The 20,177-nt window shown below is 36.4% G+C and overlaps 1 protein-coding gene and 1 pseudogene across 1 annotated transcript in view; one reads left to right on the top strand and one right to left on the bottom strand.

The window, feature by feature from the left end:
• The window catches only part of Acvr2a (activin A receptor type 2A), a 90,290-nt gene that overhangs the window by 38,521 nt on the left and 31,592 nt on the right, over window positions 1-20,177 (bottom strand). The gene's annotated exons all lie outside the window — the stretch shown is intronic.
• LOC125350697 lies at window positions 14,677-15,045 on the top strand (annotated as a pseudogene).

Genomic DNA, 20,177 nt, shown 5'->3' on the forward strand with positions numbered 1-20,177 from the left:
ATGTGCATCAATAGGAGAACAAGAACATCTAGAAAAACAGTAAAGTTGCCAGGCAATTCAATCCCATTAACAATTAATGCTGATATAAGTGAGCATTCATATGCCAAAAAAAGTAACTTCAACTCCTATTTCAGTCAACATAAAGAAAAGTAAATGTATTATAAATCTAAAAATAAAACCTAAAACTATTGAACTTCCAACAGAACACATGAAAATCACTTTGATCCTGGTTTATGAAAAATTTCTTATAATACAAAATATAAAAACTACAAATGAAAACACTGATAAATTCTGCCTTACTAAAATAACATCTATTCTTCTCTGGTGCAAAGATTTTTTTTAAGCCACTGAGAGAGAATACTTGGAAGACAAATTTCTAAAAATGGACTGAAGCCAGGAGTGACGGAACATATTTTTAACAATAGCAAAATTGAATTTGCAAAGGTAGGCACTGGTGGCTCATGCCTGTAATTCTAGCTAGTCAGGGAGTTGAGATCTGTAGGTTACAATTCACAGCCAGCCTAGGCAGAAGCCTCTGAAGTTCTTATCTCTAATTAACCACCAAATCCAGAAGTAGAACTGTGGTGAAACTGTTTGAATGGCAGCCTTCAGCAAGAAAGCTACGGCATCGTGCCCAAGCCATAAATTCAAACCCCAGTATCAGCATGTGGGTGTAGCATGTGCATGAGTGCTTGCACACGTGCACAGATACCCACCGATACACACACACACAAACACACACACACACACACACACACACACACACACACACACACACACACACCACCAGGATAGTAGTTTGAATTATAATGTTCTGTAAAAGGCATATTATGGGGGGGGGGGGGGGGGACATGTTGAAGATCTATTCCCCATCTGATGACACTAATGAGAAGTGACTGGATCCTGAGGGCTCTGATCTAAATCAATGGATAAATACTATGATGAGTTCATGTAACTTGGCTTTAGGAGGAAATAAGGTACTTCCAGAGGAAGTAGGTTACTAGGTATATACCCTGGAAAGATAGACCTTGTCAGATATACCTTGTCACTGGCCTTTCTTTTCCCAACTACAATGAGGTGACTGGCTTTACTTCACCATATTTCCCCACATAGTGTTCAGTCTTGCCTCAGGCACACAGCAATAGAACCAGCCAACTAATTCAAATGAAACCTCTAGAATCTTAAGCAAAACAAAAATCTATTGTAATTTTTTTGTGCTATGTTTTGTCACAGCAAGAAGAAAAGACTAACTAGGGATCTTATGTTTTAAGAGCCGAAGTTAATCCTTAGACCAAAATGTTTGAACAATGTACTTACCATACGCTGATAATATCAGTTGGCAATAATGGTGCCATGAAGTTACCCTTAACTACAGAAGAAAAAACAGCATGAACTGATGTAACACAAACTACGCTAACTATATCAACTGTACTCTATTAAAAAGAAGAATTTCTACTACTACTTATCTGTATAAAAACAGTAGCAATTTTTGAAATTATCCGTTTTCAGAAACTTCTTCAAAACATGAGCAAACTAACTTTCCTCCTTTACAAAAAAAAAAAATCTAAAAGCATTTACGGCCCACACTGTTATCTTAAAACAGAGATGGCAAACTTTTTCTGTAAAGGTCCAGACAGTAAGTATTTTAGGCTTTGCAGGCCATATGGTCTGTCGCAACTACTCAACTCTGCGCAAGCACAAAAGCATCCATAGACAGTAAATGAATGAACATGGTTATGTTCCAATAAAACTTTATTTATGGACACTAAAAATTAAATTTCATGTATTTTAATCTCACAAAATATTAAAAAAAAATTCCAACTTTAAGTATAAAAACCATTCACAGTTCTATGCCACATTAGGCCCACAGGTGTTTAGCCTGTTATTCCATCTTTAAAAAATGTCATTATTAATCCTAACAGTCTAGCTAACCTGTCTTTTGTTTTGAGGCAGAGAAGAACTTATGAATTATCAGCTATTTAATTCATATATATGTATGTAATTTGAAATTTCCAAAAGGAGAGTCCTTGAAGCATAAAACAGCCCCTTAAACTAAAACTGACAAAGAGGAGGCTGGAGGAGGGGAGGGGAGGGGAGGGGAGGGGAGGGGAGGGGAGGGGAGGGGAGGGGAGGGGAGGGGAGGGGAGGGGAGAGATGGATGGATAAATGCTGCTACAGAAATATCAAAGAGGCTGCACTTTTGATTTCAATTCCAAACAATGAATAGTAGCTGTAGCACTGTACTGAGAAGGATTTCCTTTTTTTTTTGGGGGGGGGGGGAGTGGGGGGTGGATTGTGAGACTTGAACTCTAGGCCTGGGTGCTATCCCTGAGCTCTTCAGCTAAAGGCTAGCCCTCTACCACTTGTGCCACAGTGCCACTTCCAATTTTCTGGTGGTTGACTGGAGATAAAGAGTCTCACAGACTTTGTCACCAAGGCTGGCTTTGAACTGCAATCCTCAGATCTTAGCCTGGTGAGTAGCTAGGATTACAGGAATGAGCCACTGGCTCCCAACCTGAGAAGGATTTTGAAAAATTTTCTTAAGAGGATTTTATAGTACATGAGAAGGGGAACAATATCATATTTGCCCCTTCTAGTCTAGATGAAAAATAAACTAGTGGCCATTTCATTACTTTTAAAGAATTGTACAAAGAGGTTTCAAGTCAACATGTCAACTTATGACTACAATGCACCTTGGTCAGTCATCCTTTCCATCATTCTGACCTCCCCCCCATCTATTGCAACTTTCCAAGCCCCCCAGTTATCTAGTTCCATTTTCACATATGTACATTGAATATTACTGAGTATATTTGCACACTTTTCCTTACTTTATTCATTTGCTCCCTCCCCTTAAGCCTCATCTTCCGTCATAAAAGACATGTTTCAGCTTCCTTGTGTTCATTTTGTCTGTTAAGGAAATACAACGTGGGAATACAATCCTGTGTATATCATATTTTAGAAAATTTGACTACGTACATAAGCGCAGAGATAGACAGACAAACAAACATAAATGCCAATTTGGGCAGGAAAGTCCGTGACACTCTTAACTCTAATATAACTACTGAGAAAGAGCTGGACGTTGGGCTGGGGATGTGGCTTACTGGTAGAGTACTTGCCTAGCATGCACAAGCCCTGAGTTTGATTATCCAGTACCACATACACAAAAAAAGCCAGAATCTGGGCTGTGGCTCAAGTGGTAGAGCACTAGCTTTGAGCTGAAGAGCTCAGGGACAGCGCCCATGCTGAGCTCAAGCCCTAGGACTGGAAAAAAAAAAAAAAAAAAAAAAAAAAAGATTAAAAGAGCTGGAAGTAGCACTGTGACTCAAGTGGTAGAGCGCTGACCTTGAGCAAAAAGAAGCTCAGAGACAGAGCCAGGCCAGATTTGAAGCCCCAAGACTGGCAAAAACAGAACAAAAATCCATAAAATGCATATTACATATACACACGTATTGTGTATATATATATATATGTATATGCACATGTACATGTGTTATTTGTATAATTTTTTGATCAAATGTTCTTCCCTAATTAAAAGTCATAGGCTTAATAGGCTGAGTCTGAACTCAGGAAGGCAGTTTACAATTATGACCTTGACCAACCCAATATGTCTCTCACTACCTTGTTTCTACATTTCTATAATTAAGTGGACTGATTCCATTTCCAAATTATTTTCTAGTTTTTTAATTCACATTTACTCAAAGTTAATCAGCAAAGTGTCATATAATTCATTAACTAAGTTAATTTAGATAATGATTTTATATTTGAAGTAATAGTTATGTATTAATGACTTAATACTAACATCTTCATTTTTCTAACACTTTTAAGTCTCCCAGACCCAGTGTCTCAAGCTTGTGGCCCTAACAACTAAGACCAAAGGATCAAAGTTCAAAGAAAAGTCCTGGGAAGAAAAGTCCTCTAGATTCTATCTTCAAAATAATCAGCAAGCTGGGAATGTGGCCTAGTGTTAGACTGCTTGCCTAGCATACATGAAACCCTGGGTTCAATTCTCAGCACCACATACAAAGAAGAAGCTAGAAATGGCACTGTCTCATGTCACAGAGTGCTAGCCCTGAACAAAAAAAGGCCAGGGACCGTGCCCAGAGCCTGAGTTAAAGCCATGGGACTGGCAAAAAACAAAAACAAAAACAAAAAACAAACAAAAAAAAAACCTCAGGAAAAAAAAAGAAAGAAGAAAAGAAAAAAAACAGGGCTGGCCAAGTGCCAAGTGCACTGTGGCTCACACCTGTAATTCTACCTACTCAGGAGGCTGAGATCTAAGGATCCTGGAAAGTCCATGAGCCTCTTGCCTCCAATTAACCACCAGAAAACCAGAAGTGGTACTGTGGCTCGAAGTGGTAGAAAGAAAGTTTTGAGCTGAAGAACTCAGGGACAGCCCAGAGTTCAAGCCCCACAACAGGGAGAAAAAAAAACACACAAAACAGAGCTAGGGTAGGGCTCAAATGGTACACTACCAGCTGATTGAACAAGCCTCAAACAAGCAAAAGACTGAGTTCAAATCCCAGTACTGACCAAAAAAAAGGCAATAGGATCAGGTACTTGGTAAAATATTGGCCATAAAAATAATGTTCCATAAGTCACTTTCCAATCTAAACTACTTTTTCATGGAAAAAAGGAAATTTTGATTACAACAATTTCATGTGAGGACAGTATAGTTCTGTTTCTGTAAAAGAGGAAGTATTTAAAGCTACGTTGCACCATTGGCTCATATCTGTAATCCTAGCTACTTAGGAGGCTGAACATTTGGGACTCAAAGATCAAACCAGAACAGGCAGAGAAGCTGGAGACATCTTCACAAGTAAGAGCTGGATGTAGCAGCATATGCCTATTATCTTGGCTATCAGGAAGCCAATGTAGATGAGTTGTACCCAGATGTGCTTGAAGGTAGGATCTCATTCAGCAGAAAGCAAGGCTAGAAGCATGGCTCAACAGTTAGAGCACTTTCTTCCAGACACAGAAAATTACTATCTAACTCATTTTATGGGGCCAGTGTTTCACTGATACACATAAAAACAAAATAAAAGGGAAAAAACCACAATCATTATTATTAGCTTAGATGCAAAAATTCTCAATAAAATTTTAGCAAGCACAATTCAAAGACACATTTTTAAGAAGTTTATCTGTTTTGGCAAGGGTAAGAGAGAACACAGAAATGATGGAACAAAGGGTGAACAAGTGCAGTGATAATCACGAGATGTGATGTTGACACTGAATTATATAACTTATGGAAGAGAGGGTCGGGAAGGGAAAAAAAACTGGGAGAAAACTAGGGAAAGGTGACACTGTACAAAAAGAAATGTACTCATGACCTGACTTATGTTACTGTAACCCCTCTGTACATCACCTTTACAATAACAATAAAATTTTAAAAAGAAAGAGCTACAAAACTGTATCAGTTTTGCTTCAGCTATGCAAGAATACATCAACATTAAAAAAGGATTCAATGCAGTCTATCAAATCTAGAAGCTAAAAATGAAAAATCATACAGTCCATCATTATCAACAGATACAAAACACAACTAAATTTAACACTCATTTATGAAAAATTATCAACATACTAAGACAGAGAGGAGGCTTCTTCAACATCATAAAGAAGACTTGCCTATATTTGACATCATACCTAATGGGGAGAGACTTAATATCAGAAATAAGGCACTGACATCTATCCTTACCACTCTTATTTAAACAAAGTACTAAGAGTTCTGGCTTCTGCAATAAGGCAAGAAAAAGAAAATAAGGGTATAGTATCTGCAATGAAACTGTATCTGCAGATGACATTATTATCTATCCCAAGGATCTACCAAAATAATAAAATTTTCCAGAATTAATAACTGAATTTGGCAAGATCACAGGATACATTATAAACAAAAATCAATTGAATTTCTGCATAATGACAACAGGTCTAAAGTATAAAAATACAAAAATAGTTACAATTACTTTAAACAATATAAAATATTTATACATAGCCTGAAAAGTATATGATTCTATAAAATTAAGATCACAAAATGTAATACAACAAACTAAACACTTCTAGACACCTACTATACTCATACATCAGAAAGCTAGGAACAAAGCTTTCCCTAAAGAGACAAGTTTTAATGAAATCCATATCCAAATCTCAGCAAATTTCTGTACACATTAACAAGCTTAATCTAAAAATTCCCAAGAAAGTATAATGGAGAAATCATTCCCCATTTTCCCAATGCTAAGGTTTACAATGTGCCTGCAATAAGCGAAGCTTTTTTGACAATATAGGAGGATTACACATCTGTGGGGCAAATAGAGAACTGGAAACATATGCATACAAATATGGCAAGGCAATTCAATGGAAGAATAACTTTTTCAATAAATAGTTTTGGAACAACTGGACATGGTTCATTCAAATACATCTTGAATCTACCCCCCGCCCCCCACCACACACACACTAGTCTAGTACTTCCTAAAAGGCCAGGTCTATGAGAAAATCTCCCAGGCTAAGCCTCACATAAGGGACAATCTTCAAGTTATCGAAGTACAAATACTTAAACCCTGAAAGTCTTATAATCAACACTCCTCCTTTTTTCCAAGTATTCATTAACGTACACTGTTCACTTCGATTTTTTTTAAAATTTTTGTTTCTGTTTCTTCATTTTAGATCAAATCAAGAACCTGGAACATGCGAAACAACTGGTCAACACCCTCCAGCCCCTGTTTATTGTTTTTACTCCTTTTTTGTTTATTTACATGTCAGAATGCTATTGAGGGTTAGATTTTAAGTCTACTCAGCAGAAAATAATTAGACTGCCAAGCCAGGGTCTGGTGGCTCATGTAATCCTAGTTACTCAAGAGGCTGAGATCTGAGGATCAAGGTTCAAGGCCACCCCAGGCAAGAAAGTCCATGAGATTCTTATCTCCACCTAACCACCAAAAAAACCCCAAACTGAGCTGTGGCTCAAGTGGTAGAACACTAGTCTTGAGCAAAAGCAGCTTAGCAACACTACCTCAGCCCTGAGGTCAAGCTCCAAGACACACACACAAACACACACAAAACTGTCAAGTAGTGCGTGTTACATGTATATAATTTCCTAATAAAAAGTAAACTGATTTTTAAGTAAGCATGGATATTTAGTTTAATGATAAAATGAGCATTGGACAAACTGATATGTCTTCATTTAGATAGAAGATTAAAAAATGGTGAGACTGACATGTCCTCTACTAGACTATCAGTGGTTTAATCAACAATTAATGTTTTCCAGAAATGATCATTTAAATCTAGCCCGGCACAGGAAAGTCACTCAATTAATATTTGGTGAATTAATAAACTAAGAAATAAGCCAGATACTGATGGCTCATGCAGGTAGTCCTAGTAAACTCAGGAGGCAAAGATCTGAAGGATCACAGTTAAAGACAAGCCCATGAGGAAAAGTTTGCTTGACTCCGCTCCCAACAACCAGCAAAAGTCAGATTAGAAGCATGGATCAAGAGTAGAGTGCCTTCCTAGCAAGTGTGAAGAAGCCCTAAGTTCAAACCCCAATTCTAGGGGGGAAAACATGAAAGAAATAGAAACAGTCAATTGCAGCATATCCAGATGTATCTTAAATTGAAATTAAGTTCTTTCACTTTTTTAACTCTTTTTTTTTATTTTACTTATTACTTGTAGGTTATAATGGACTTTGAACTCTATTATTGTACTTGCTTGGCAAGCCCTTTACCACTGAGCCTTAAGCCCTTTTTGTACTGGTTATTTTTTAGATAGAACTTCACTGTTTGGTCTGTACCTGGACTGAGTACCTCCAATCTGTTTCCTGCCTACGTGCCTCCTATTTATGCTTTCTGCAATAGCTGGGATGATGGGCATGTGCCACCATTCATGTGTTTACTTCATTGAGTCACCCAACATTATGCCTAGGCTGTCCTTGAAAGGAAATCTCCCAAATTTCAACCTCCCAATTAGCTAGAATTTTAACTGTGAGCCACAAGGCCTGATTTGTTACTCTTTACATTTGCAACAGTCTGCTCCCTTTAAGCTTTTGTCCTTTTGTGCAATTAGCTAAAGTCAGTTACAATGTGACATTCTCAATATAAAGAAATACATAGCCCTTGGCATTAGCTTATGTGGTATGTAGTTTCAAATCAAACAAATAAAATACATTATTTTTTATGTTTGGGTCTAAGACTATCATCTGATTTTACCTCCAAACAGTATTTAAGGAATGATAAAACACAAAACTACAATGTGACTGAATAAAAATCCCTAAGCACTAAGCAGACAATATCTTTCATAGTCCTGCAACTAGCCCCATCTAGGCCTACATATGCAATCAAATAAGGAAGGAGAGAGTAGGAAAGGATTGGTTAAAGAGCTGTAAATCCGTTTGGCAATTTACAAATCTGAGGCTTACTTACGGAAAAATCATACAGAAACTACAAAATCATACTGAAACTACAACATGTCACTGAGAATACATCCTAAATAGGTATGTAACTGAACACCTTCTGTAAACCTCTGCTCTCTAGGAAAGATTAATAAAGTTCCAAAAATAAAGAAGTTGTTTCCCTTTCACATGTTATTGTTCTTGCCACTCCAGGAAAAGACAAGTCCAGAGAATTAGCTGTGGAAAAACTTACAAAGTGAATTATGTTTTCCATATAAAATACCTTTTAGTATAAACTAAAAAATAAGCAATTACCAAAATAATACTATGTACATGAATGATTTTAGTCAGAAGCAAATTCTGGTATTGTACTTCCCTTCATTACATCAAGAAAACCTATCAAATAAGTAAATGTACAAAGAATTTTATTACTTCAAGCAGTATTTTAGAATCCTTCACTATGTTAGTGTCAAATACCCAGAAACCTGCAGCCGATTATAAATAAATGAATGTTAAGCAATTCTCAATACAACATATCTCTAATTTCTCCCAATGAGATTTGTAAATTTTTACCATCTTGAAATATATCTTTCATATTTAGATGATACACTTCAATGTATACTTAATCTGTTCATTTGTTTTAAAAATCACAAAGCACATTTTTGTTGTTGTTGTTATTCTTGTTGTTGCCAGTCCCGGGGCTTGAACTCAGGGTCTGGGCACTGTCCCTGAGCATCCTTTACTCAAGCCTAACATTCTACCACTTGAGCCAGTGCCACTTCCAGCTTCTTCTGTTTATGTGGTACTGAGGTATTGAACCCAGGACTTCACACATGCTAGGCAAGCACTCTTCCACTGAGCCACATTCCCAGCCCCAAAGAACACAAATTTTATAAAGTAATTTTATTCAAACTTTATATATCTCTCCAGAAAGTGCTATCACATGGTCTTCTTTTTGAGTCATACAAAAGTATCCTAAAGGGAATAATCTTTACTTCCATTTAAACTGTTGGAGAAAAAATATAATGTAAAAGTCATATATAAAACTAGAAATGGTTTTCCAGTTAGAAGGATCTATTCACACGAGGCTAAAAATTGTCTTTATAATTATTCTAAAGGTATATATTATGACCTATAAAAGTAACAACAGGTTGAACATGTCTAATCCGGAGAACAAAAATCAAATATGCTCTAAAAGTTTCTGGGTACAAACGTAATTCCACAAGTGGGGAATTCAACATTTGACACCTCATGTGAAACACAGGTGCAGGACCAGATATCTCAGATGTCATGTTAAATCACTATAATCTCAGAAGTCATAAGGCTAAGGCAGGAGAGTACAAGTTCAAAACCAATGGGTGATACACAGTGAGATTCTGTCCAGAGAGAGGGAGGGAAGGAGGGAGGAAAGGAGGAAGCAAGAGAGGGAGGGCAGGTGGGCTAAAATATTGTATAAGATTACTGTTTGGCTATTTATATAATGAATTGTGTTTAGCCACTTCTCTAAGATATCTCATTGAGTATATGTAAGTATTACAGAAATTAATAATTCAAGGTCCTACAAAACATTTTGGATAAGGGGCACTCAACCTGTACTAATGCAAAATAAAATAATTGGGAGACAGCTTTAAAATATGGCAGGCTCTATGAGGACTAAAGTATAAGGATGGCTGAGGAATAATATTTACAGAAACCTTCACTTTTACATACACAAGTTAAAAATCTGATCATATGCTTATACTGAAAATTGAAAAACCAAGATGGGAGAGTATAGATAAATGCAGTAGGAATTTGAAGATAGTAGCTAAGACCTCTCTCAGGGTATGAGCTTTTGTATAAGTTCAATCACCAGCACAGTATCATCAAAACCTGGCTCATGTAGAAGCTCAATAAATACACACTAAATCAATCGACCCACAAGGCCTAGAAGAGTTAGAAGAGAGAACACTTTGTGAACTAAGGGGAATCAGAGAAAGCTAAGGAAAGAAAGGTGAGAAGACCAAACCAACAGGGTTTTGAGTAATCAAGAGAATTTTCTAAGACTGCTCTAACGGACTGAAGCTAGAGTCCACGCACTTCCAGACTGACTATATTAAAAGGCCAAACAGATTGGTAAGACATTAAAATCATAAAAGTATTATTTTAAATATTAATCTAAAAACTATAAGTAAACTATATTGGAATGGGAATGAAAAACAAAACTCACAAAACCACACTACACAACAAACAAAACCAATTTCTTTCTTACAATGCTTCAATATGAAGTTTTAAAGCTCCAAAGAAAATAGCAACTTAAATTGTAGAATTTCATTTCGTAAAACAGGCAAGCACCCGTGCTTTCTTTACAACTTGCTTGTTTCTTAATTTATATGTAGATCTAGCTCAACACAAAAACACACATTTCTGTATTAACAAAAATTTTAGAGAACCTTCTTTTTTATACTCTTCCCCAAATAGAGAAGATACTTTACACAGGATTGCTAAATAAGAGAGGCGAATGGGGGCAAGGGGAGTGTAAACACAATTAAAGTACTTTATGTACATGTATAAAAATGCCATAATGAAACTGTTTTGTATAATATACATTAATTTTTTTAAAAGTAAGAAAAAGATATGCTAACATGCATTCGACTATTAAACTACTAAATAACAAAACAACCATTATAATGTTTTCCCAAAAATACCTAAAAGAAAAAAAAAGTCTTTGAAAATCAGAGACACAAAGATATATAGGCAAAAAAAACCCCACAATTTGAAAGCATCAATATTGATGTCTTTTATCTTTAAAGGTAACTATTCTCGATGCTTAATGAATGACTTGACATTTAAGTGTGACAAAATATACAGTTCAAGTTATTATTTGTTAGTCAGTACAGAACACAAATTTTATCATGAGCTACCAAAACACTTAACTTTCCTGAATAGAGGAAAAACAAATGGGAAAGAGATGGTAAGGAGAGACCGAGGGGAGGGGAAAGAAGACCAGAGGAAGAGGAGTGGAAAAGAAATGGAAAGGAGAAAGAGGAAAAGGGGAAAGGATAAGTAGAGGGAAAGGGATGAAGAGGGAGAGGAAGTAGGAAAGGAGGAGGGAGTGGGGAGGAAAGGGAAAAGGAAGGGGAAGGGGGAAAGGAAAGGAGGAAAAAGGCAAATCACAAAACTCCTCATCTTTCATTTAACAAAACAGTAAGTGGACTTACACTTAAATGTGTCCATTTCTAAGACAAACCAAGAAAAGTCTGGCAAATTTTCATACACCAACTTCTCCATTTCTTTTTAATAATGAAAAAGGTTAAAGGCTAATAAAACTCTCATACACTGCAGGTGAGATTGTAAATTAATGCTCCCACTATAGAAATCTGTATGGAGGTTTTTCAACATAAAACTAAAAACAAATCTACCATAGATCTGAAAAATGTAAGTCAGCATATAAACTAAATGCCTGTAGATCTCTATATTTACAGTAGCCCTACTCATAGTTGCTAATCCTTAGAATCAGCATATGTGTCCATCAGCCAATAAAAGGATAAAGAAAATCTGACATCTATAGACAACATATTTTTCAACCATTAAGAAAAATAAAATCCTGTTATTTGCAGGAAAATAAATAGAACTAGAGATCAGCATGTTAATAAGAGAAATAAGCAAGACTGAGAAAGACAAATATCACATGGTTTCTCTCATATGGAGATTCTAGAACAAAAAGATTATAGAATCCTGGTAGGTTAGAGTCTCATACCTATAATCCTAGCTACTCCCCAGGGTTGAGGTCTGAGGATCCCAATTTGAGGCAGCTTGAAGCCAGCAGAGGCAGGAAAGTCCATGGGACTCATCTCTAACTGCTGAAAAGCTAAAAGTGGAGCTGTGGCTCAAGTGGTAGAGCATGAGCCATGCCCAAATGCTGAATGTAGACCCTGGAACTGGCACACACACACACACACACACACACACACACACACACACACACACACACACACACACACACACACAAAAGAATAGTTGGGAGCCAGTGGTTCAAACCTAGAATCCAAGTTGCTAAGGAGGCTGAGATCAGAGGATTATGGTTCAAAACCAGTCCAGGAAGAAGAGTTCAACAGACTCCAGCTCCAAAATAACCTGCAAAAAGTTGTGCTGGAGACATGGTTCAGGTGGTAGAGTACCAGCTGTGAAGTAATCTATAAAAGATACAAAGACATTTTCAGAACCCAGAAGAAGAAAAGACAAAATAACATGAGGGTAAATCAGGACTATTTGGGGAAAGGAACTAATCTGAGGAAAGGTGTTATGATCAAAGTGGTTTATAGACATGCATGAAAATAAAATAATAAAAAAATATATTAAAATTTGAATTGTTTAAAAGGTGGGAGGAGATAAAAGATGGGCAATAGAGGAGCAAATTCCATCGAGGCACTTTATATGCTTATATGGCAATATCATAATGGAACACTTCTGTACAATTAATACATCTATTAATAAAAACTAAACTTTAAAGCAGGAGAGGATAATAGTTAAGATCTGTTTGGATTTTTACAATGTTAGGAAAAAGAGGTTTCCATTAAACACAGAACAAGAAAACACAAGAGCCTTCCCCTCCAGTACAAAGAGTCTATCGGGCTGGGAATATGGCCTAGTGGTAAAGTACTCGCCTCGTATACACGAAGCCCTGGGTTCGATTCCTCAGCACCACATATATAGAAAAAAGCCGGAAGTGGCACTGTGGCTCAAGAGGTAGAGTGCTAGCCTTGAGCAAAAAGAAGCCAGGGACAGTGCTCAGGCCCTGAGTCCACGCCCCAGGACTGGCAACAAAAACAAAACAAAGAGGCTACCCTTATAGATCCTCCTCTTGTAGCAAGAAGCTTTCAAGTCTATTTTATAACATGAAATCTTAAGAGACTATTTCACATAGAGTATTTTCTCCTCTTGAAATATATAGAGTTGGCTTACTATTTGCTAAATTCTTTTGACACCTGGGTTCCAAACAGAAATGCTGAAAAAGAGAGTAATTTTAAATTTTAGAACCTACTAACGTCATTCTGTGGAGAGAGGGGAGGGGAATGTGATGCTTAATTTTCAAAACAAGACACAGAAAGTAGAAAGCAAGAAACACAGTTACAAATCTTTAGAAACTTACAAAGCTCTACAAAGCCTATTCTAATTTTTCCTGTAAAGTAACAAGCTATATCTTCAAGGAAAGGATTCAGGAGTGTGATAGGGGAGGGGGAGATGAAATTGTTTGAAATACAGTATAAATGTGTGGAGATGTAACAATGAAACCCCCTACTTATAAATGATATTTACATAAGCCAATAAAAATTATGAAAACAGGCTAGGAATGTGGCTTAGTGGTAGAGTTGCTTGCCAAGCATGAACGAAGCCCTGGGTTCGATTCCTCAACACCACATAAACTGAAAAGGCCAGAAGTGGCACTGTGGCTCAAGAGGTAGAGTGCTAGCCTTGAGCAAAAAGAAGCCAGGGACAGTGTTCAGGCCCCGAGTCCAAGACCCAAGACTGGCAAAAAATAAAAATTACTACTTTCAACATCCCATGTGTATCTGTAGTTTCTACTATTGATGATGTTTGTGTATCACCTTCTTGTGATTGTATCTACACTATCTCTGTAATCTTATCTGAGTGTATGGGAAACAGTGTGTACTGGTATTAGAATTAGGAAATTCAAAGGGAATACCAAAATTGAGAGACAAAGGGTAAAATACGAGAAACAACAACAAAAGCAATACTTGCAAAACTGTTTGGTGTACGTGAACTGAACACCTCAGGGGGGGACAGGGGGAGGGGGGAGGGGGGTATGAGGGACAAGGTAACAAACAGTACAAGAAATGTATCCAATGCCTAACGTGTGAAACTGTAACTTCTCTGTACATCAGTTTTATAATAAAAACTTAAAAAAATAAAATAAAACAGACACCTAAAGGTTTTTTTTAAAAGGCAGGAATGATTTTATTGAAAAGAAAATGCAGAATCAAAGGGACCAGCAAATTTCCAGATGTTTCTAATGTAATCTAAAAGAAGAAAAAATAAAAACATTAATGACTCTCTAAAAGATTTTTGCTTCTTAGAATATGACTAACAAAATCAAAAGAATGAAATATTGCCAGGTACCAGTAGCTCACACCTGTAACCAGCTACTAAGGTGGCTGAAGATACAATGATCACAGTTCAAAGCTAGCACAAGCAGACAAGCTGTGACTCTTATCTCCAATTATCCAGCAAAAAAGCTGGTAACTAGGAAGTGATTCAAATGATAGAGTAACGGCCTTAAGAAAGAAAGCAAGCAAGAACTATTCAACATGGAGGCAGAGGTTGATAAGCTGGAACTGATGTTCCAGAAAGCTGATTCTGATCTGGATTACATTCAGTAGAGGCTGAAATATGAAATCAAAGCTAATCACCCTGATTCAGCAGGCAAGAAAAATCCAGTTGCACTTTTAAAGGAATTAACAGCCTTAAAGTCTTGATATCAGACCTTGTATGCACGTTTTTAAACCAGTTGTTGAGCAAAAGAGACTAAGAACCGCATTCAAAAGCATACAGACCTGGAGTTGTCACCACTGACTGTAGAAGAGAAGACTGTGACAGAGCAATTAAAATCTCACATGCCAGATATATGATGAAACGAAATTTAAAAAGAGAACTCTAGAAGAGATAATTCTACAGCAAGATGACTGGAGGTGGAGCATTTGTAAAAGAGTAGAAGTTTGGCTTGAATGTTTAACAGTAAGGTTTCATAATAAGAGGAGAGTGTAAGAAAGGCAGGTGTTCTAAGGAATGAATTTCAACCAAAACACACACACACACACACACACACGTGTGCGTGCATGCATGTGTGCGAGCACAAAGTTTTGTAATTTCAAGTAAAGAAGTCCTCTTGTAATAGTCTTTTCCATCTGTCTTCCCTTCCCCTTGGTTGTGGGGCTTGAACTTCAACTCAGGGCCTGGTCACTGTCCCTGAACTTCTTTTTGCTCAAGGCTAGTACTCTACCACTTTGAGCCACAGCGCCACTTTTGGTTTTCTGTTAGTTAACTGGAAATAAGACCTCACAGACTTTCCTACCCAGGTTGTCTTTGAACCTCAATCCTCAGATCTCAGCCTCTTGAGGAGCTAGGATTTCAAGAGTAAGTCACCAGCACCCTGCTTGTTTTCTTTTTATATAGCTGGGAAAATGTAGATTCTGACTGATGTAAAAGAATGTTTAAATACATTTCAGTCAATGTGTAAAAATGATTTAAAAATTAAAATGTAGGCAAAGTATTTGTATTATATATTTCACATACACACATGTGTATAATTTTATCTATGTAACTGCTGATTGCAGATGGTGATACATTATTGTGACCACTCAAAACACAGTTGATATAATAAATTGGCTTTGTGTGATAAAAAAGAAAAAGCTAAACAAGTGCAAGGCCCTGAGTTCAAGACCCAGTACCAACATATACATACACACAGACACAGAGAGACACAGATACACACACACACCAAGTTTTTTAACTGAATGGTATGTTACCATTCGAAATATTTCCTCTTATCAACTTATTATTGACAGGCAATATGGATATGACAGAAAGTAAGCAAACTTTTTATTAAAAGCATTCACACTAGCTATAAAGGCACTATGCACTTATGTTTGTATTGTTAGCAAATAAGACAATAAAATCATGAAATAATGTTATCTAACCTGTCAAGTAAGAATTTATAATAGGGGCTGGGGATATGGCCTAGTGGCAAGAGTGCTTGCCTTGTATACATGAGGCCCTGGGTTCAATTCTCCAGCACCACATATACAGAAAATGGCCAGAAGTGGCGCTGTGGCTCAAGTGGCAGAGTGCTAGCCTTGAGCAAGGGACAGTGCTCAGGCCCTGAGTCCAAGCCCCAGGACTGGCCAAAAAAAAAAAAAAAAGAATTTATAATAGAAGCCAAAAAAAACACAATCAGATCAAAGATATACACTAAAAGTAATAAAAATAGAAAAATCTAAGTCTTTTTTATTTTTTCTTTTTAAAGATGGTTCTTGGAGTAAGAAGTCATGTTATTACAAGTCACCAGTCTCCCTCTTTGGACTATCTATAGGCAGTAGGTCACATTCTTAACTGATTTCCATTTTATCCCATTCAACCAGCTTATCATCCAGAAGTGAGACAAATACTTTAGTCAACCAAACAAAATTAAGCCACTCCCTCAACTCAAAGGCACTCAATGGCTTCCCACGGCCTTTGGCCTTAAAATCAAAATCATCCTGCCTCAGCAGTATTTGAATTACAGGTTTTTCCAACTGTTGCCAGAAAACAAAATGTTTAAAACTCATAAAACCCCCAAGTTGGCTCTTCAAGATCAATTTACACCAGAAAAATCAACTTCTTCAGATATTACAGTCCCTCTGATTAGGATACATTGTCACACTCTCTATCCATAATGATTTTTAACATATACAAAAAAGGAAATGGAGTAAAATACTAAGAAAATGTTTGAAAAAGTTTGCTATGTTTAGAATGTTTACCCTTCCAAAGCTTCTATTGGAATTTAATTGCCAACGTAAAGTATTAGGAAATGAAGCTTAGTGGATAATGGATGGTGTGCATTAATGAATTAATAATAGCATTAATGGGTTAATGTAGAAGGTACACAGCAGATTCTGGCAGGTTGATTTTGGACTTTCTAGGTTCCCTAACTATGAAAGAATAAAGTTATTTCCTTTTATCAATTACTCAATTGCAAAATGGGCCAAGACAAAACTGAAGAAAAGCTACCAGTTTATAAAATTAAACAATAAAAATATCGCCTCAATTTTGCAGAGCTCTTCAACCACTAAGACCTGACTTCATTAGTAATTTCAAAATACATATATTTACTATCTTCGCTACTACCACGAAAAACAACTATATTCACCCTCTCACACAAATCCTCTCCCTTAGTCATCTCCCTTCATGTACAACCCTGCAAAAGAGAAAGTGTTTTACATTTCTTTCCTTCATTTTTGAGGTCTAGATTCCACATATTTGAGAAACCATGCAACAATTCTCTTCTTTTTTATTTAACATACTGATCTCCAGTGTCATTTGTTTTCCTGAAATAAAATAATTGTTTTTCTTTGGTGGTGATGGTGGTGGTGGTTGTTACCAGTTCTGGGGCTTGAACTCTGGGCTTGGGCCCCTGAGCTTCTTTGTGCTCATGGCTAATGCTCTACCACTTGAGCCACAGTGCCACTTAGGGCTTTTTCTGAGTAGTTTACTGGAGATAAAAGTCTCATAGACTTTTCTGCCTCGGCTGGCTGGCTTCATACCATAATCCTCAGGTCTCAGCCTTCTAGGTAGCTGTGATTACAGGCTTGAGCCACAGGCCCATGGCTACAACTGATTTTCTTAATGGATATAATAATACTCCTTTGTGTACATACGCCACTTTTCTTTATCCATTCAGCAACTGATGAACACCTATTTGATCCCATGTTTTGGCTATCATGAATAGTACTGCTATAAACATGGATGTGCAACCATCTTAATTGTAAACTTACATTTCTTCAGATAGATGCTCAGGAGTAGTACAACAGGATCATATGGTACTTCTATCTTTTGTTTTTAAAGGAACCTCTATACTGGTTTATAGGGGAAGTCCCATAAATCTATCTTTCTGAAAACCTCCCTAAATCACAGCAACACAAACATGTATCCTTTCCCCAAGAACTTCTGCATATCTGAATCTAGTTGTACATGGCTTCTAGCCTCTTGCTTGTTAAAAAAGTTAATCATGTAACACCTGACTTTTGTAAATGTTATCTGACACTTTTCAACAATTACCAAAATTGCCTTAGATATTGGCTTATCCAAATACTATAAAAAAGAAGCAACAAAAAAAGAAATCAGATGAACATGACTTTTACTTGGTTTTTATTCAAGGTATGTTTATTGGAAATCTTTCATGTTTAGACTTTTAAGACATTTCCTCCAAACCCAGCTTTATTATTTGCCTTCTAAACCAAAAGAAAATCATGTCCAGTACTTTGTGTTGTTACATTAATATTGACCAAAAAATAGGCAATTTTCTTCTATGCTAATTACCACAAAATCATTTTAATAGTATCCAAAAGATTTTTCTTTCTACAATTTGAACAATGTACATTTTATTCTGATTTTTCTTTCTGCAATTTGAACAATGGACGATTTATTCTTATTTTTCTGTAGGGTCAGTAAATAATTATTTTTATTTCAAACAATAAAAAAGTATCACGATAAATGTTGTTTGGTCCTAACTCTTTTTTTATTCTGCCAAGTACTATTTGGATATTTATAACACCATTCAAGGGCCATACAAAATTTTCAATATACTCAGTTGGGCAATGGCTGATGAGAAGCACATAACAAACATATGGCCCATGACTGGACAATCCCTACTCCTGCTTCAATTATAATCAATGACTGATGAGTTTTACTGTCTAGGTGAACAAATAAGCTATTTTCTAACATGTTACCACCTATAAAATACTAAAGCCAGTAAAACCCCTATTTACTAAGAGCAAAAGAACTACCTTTCTTCAGGTGTAACACAAAAAATAAGGAAAAGTAGAACTAAAGAACAAAGAATAAAGTTATCCATTCTTAAATCCAATAGTAGAACAGAAATAGGAAACTAATATACCTTTGCTTCTGCTTCTCATAAATTTGCATACCATTCTTCACCAGGAGGCATGCTAATCTTTTCTATACCATTCCAATATGTGCTCCGTAAGCAAATATTGTTTACAGAAATGTCTACAAAGAATCTTGCAACTTTGTTTGCCCACCTTAATTGTACCTTCCACCATCTCTTCTATATCCTCACACACAGAAATGTTCTAATAATTTCTTTAAGAACAAAGATTAATAAAACTATAATAATTATTTGAGTTCTTGTCAATTTTCTACTTGTGAAACACTTCACCAAAATATTCAAAATATTCTGACTGGACCACTGAAAGAAACTAAAGTTCAGAAGAAGTGTAAATGATAACTTGTCATTTAACAATGTTACTTTTGTCATGCCAAAGCTGGCCAATTTCTTGGTTCAGATCTAACCTCAATATGGAAACCTAACATGAAGATTTGAGTAGGAAAAAATAAAGAAATCAGAGATAGTAGCTTTGATAATTATATTCTTTCATTGTGATCTATTCAGGCAGTGAGAAAATGGGGAAGGAACAGGAACAAAAAGAAGAAACAGGATTAAAGACAAAAGGAAGATGAAAGGACTAGAGAAGAACTATTTCCAGAGTCATTCTCACTTAAGCAGCTGACTGGTGGGTGAGTCAGGGGTCAACAATTCTAATATGTGGCCCTCTATGAAATCTGAAAAACAATTCCTAATGGAATTCACACACACTTTTTCCCACTTTATCACTTATACCCACCTGTGCCTGGCTTTTCTCTTATAAGCTGTTTCATTTATTCTATAATTAAATTACATAGCAAAAAGAAAAATAAGAGAAAAATAGAAGTAACAGTGAATGAATAAAATATTCAAATGAGAAAAAAGAAAAGGACTAAAACCTGAAAATTGTATAAGAAATAAAGTCCAACCAAGGATCATATAATCCTTTTAAGAGGTGAACACTGGTGCTATAGAAGATGCTTGCAAGAGCACAGTACTAAGTATAAAATAAATCACAATAGTTTTCTTCAACAGAAGTACCAGACACTGCTAGTCCATTCTATTTGCAACAGAACCTTAACAGTTTTCTTTAATGCGTGACACATTCCTTGATCCCTGAAGCTAACCTAAAAGGTGAGGCTAAGAAGAAAAAATTCCTCCAAGAGTCAG

Source organism: Perognathus longimembris, chromosome 4, assembly GCF_023159225.1.
Source record: "Perognathus longimembris pacificus isolate PPM17 chromosome 4, ASM2315922v1, whole genome shotgun sequence".
NCBI classification, from domain to species: Eukaryota; Metazoa; Chordata; class Mammalia; order Rodentia; family Heteromyidae; genus Perognathus; species Perognathus longimembris.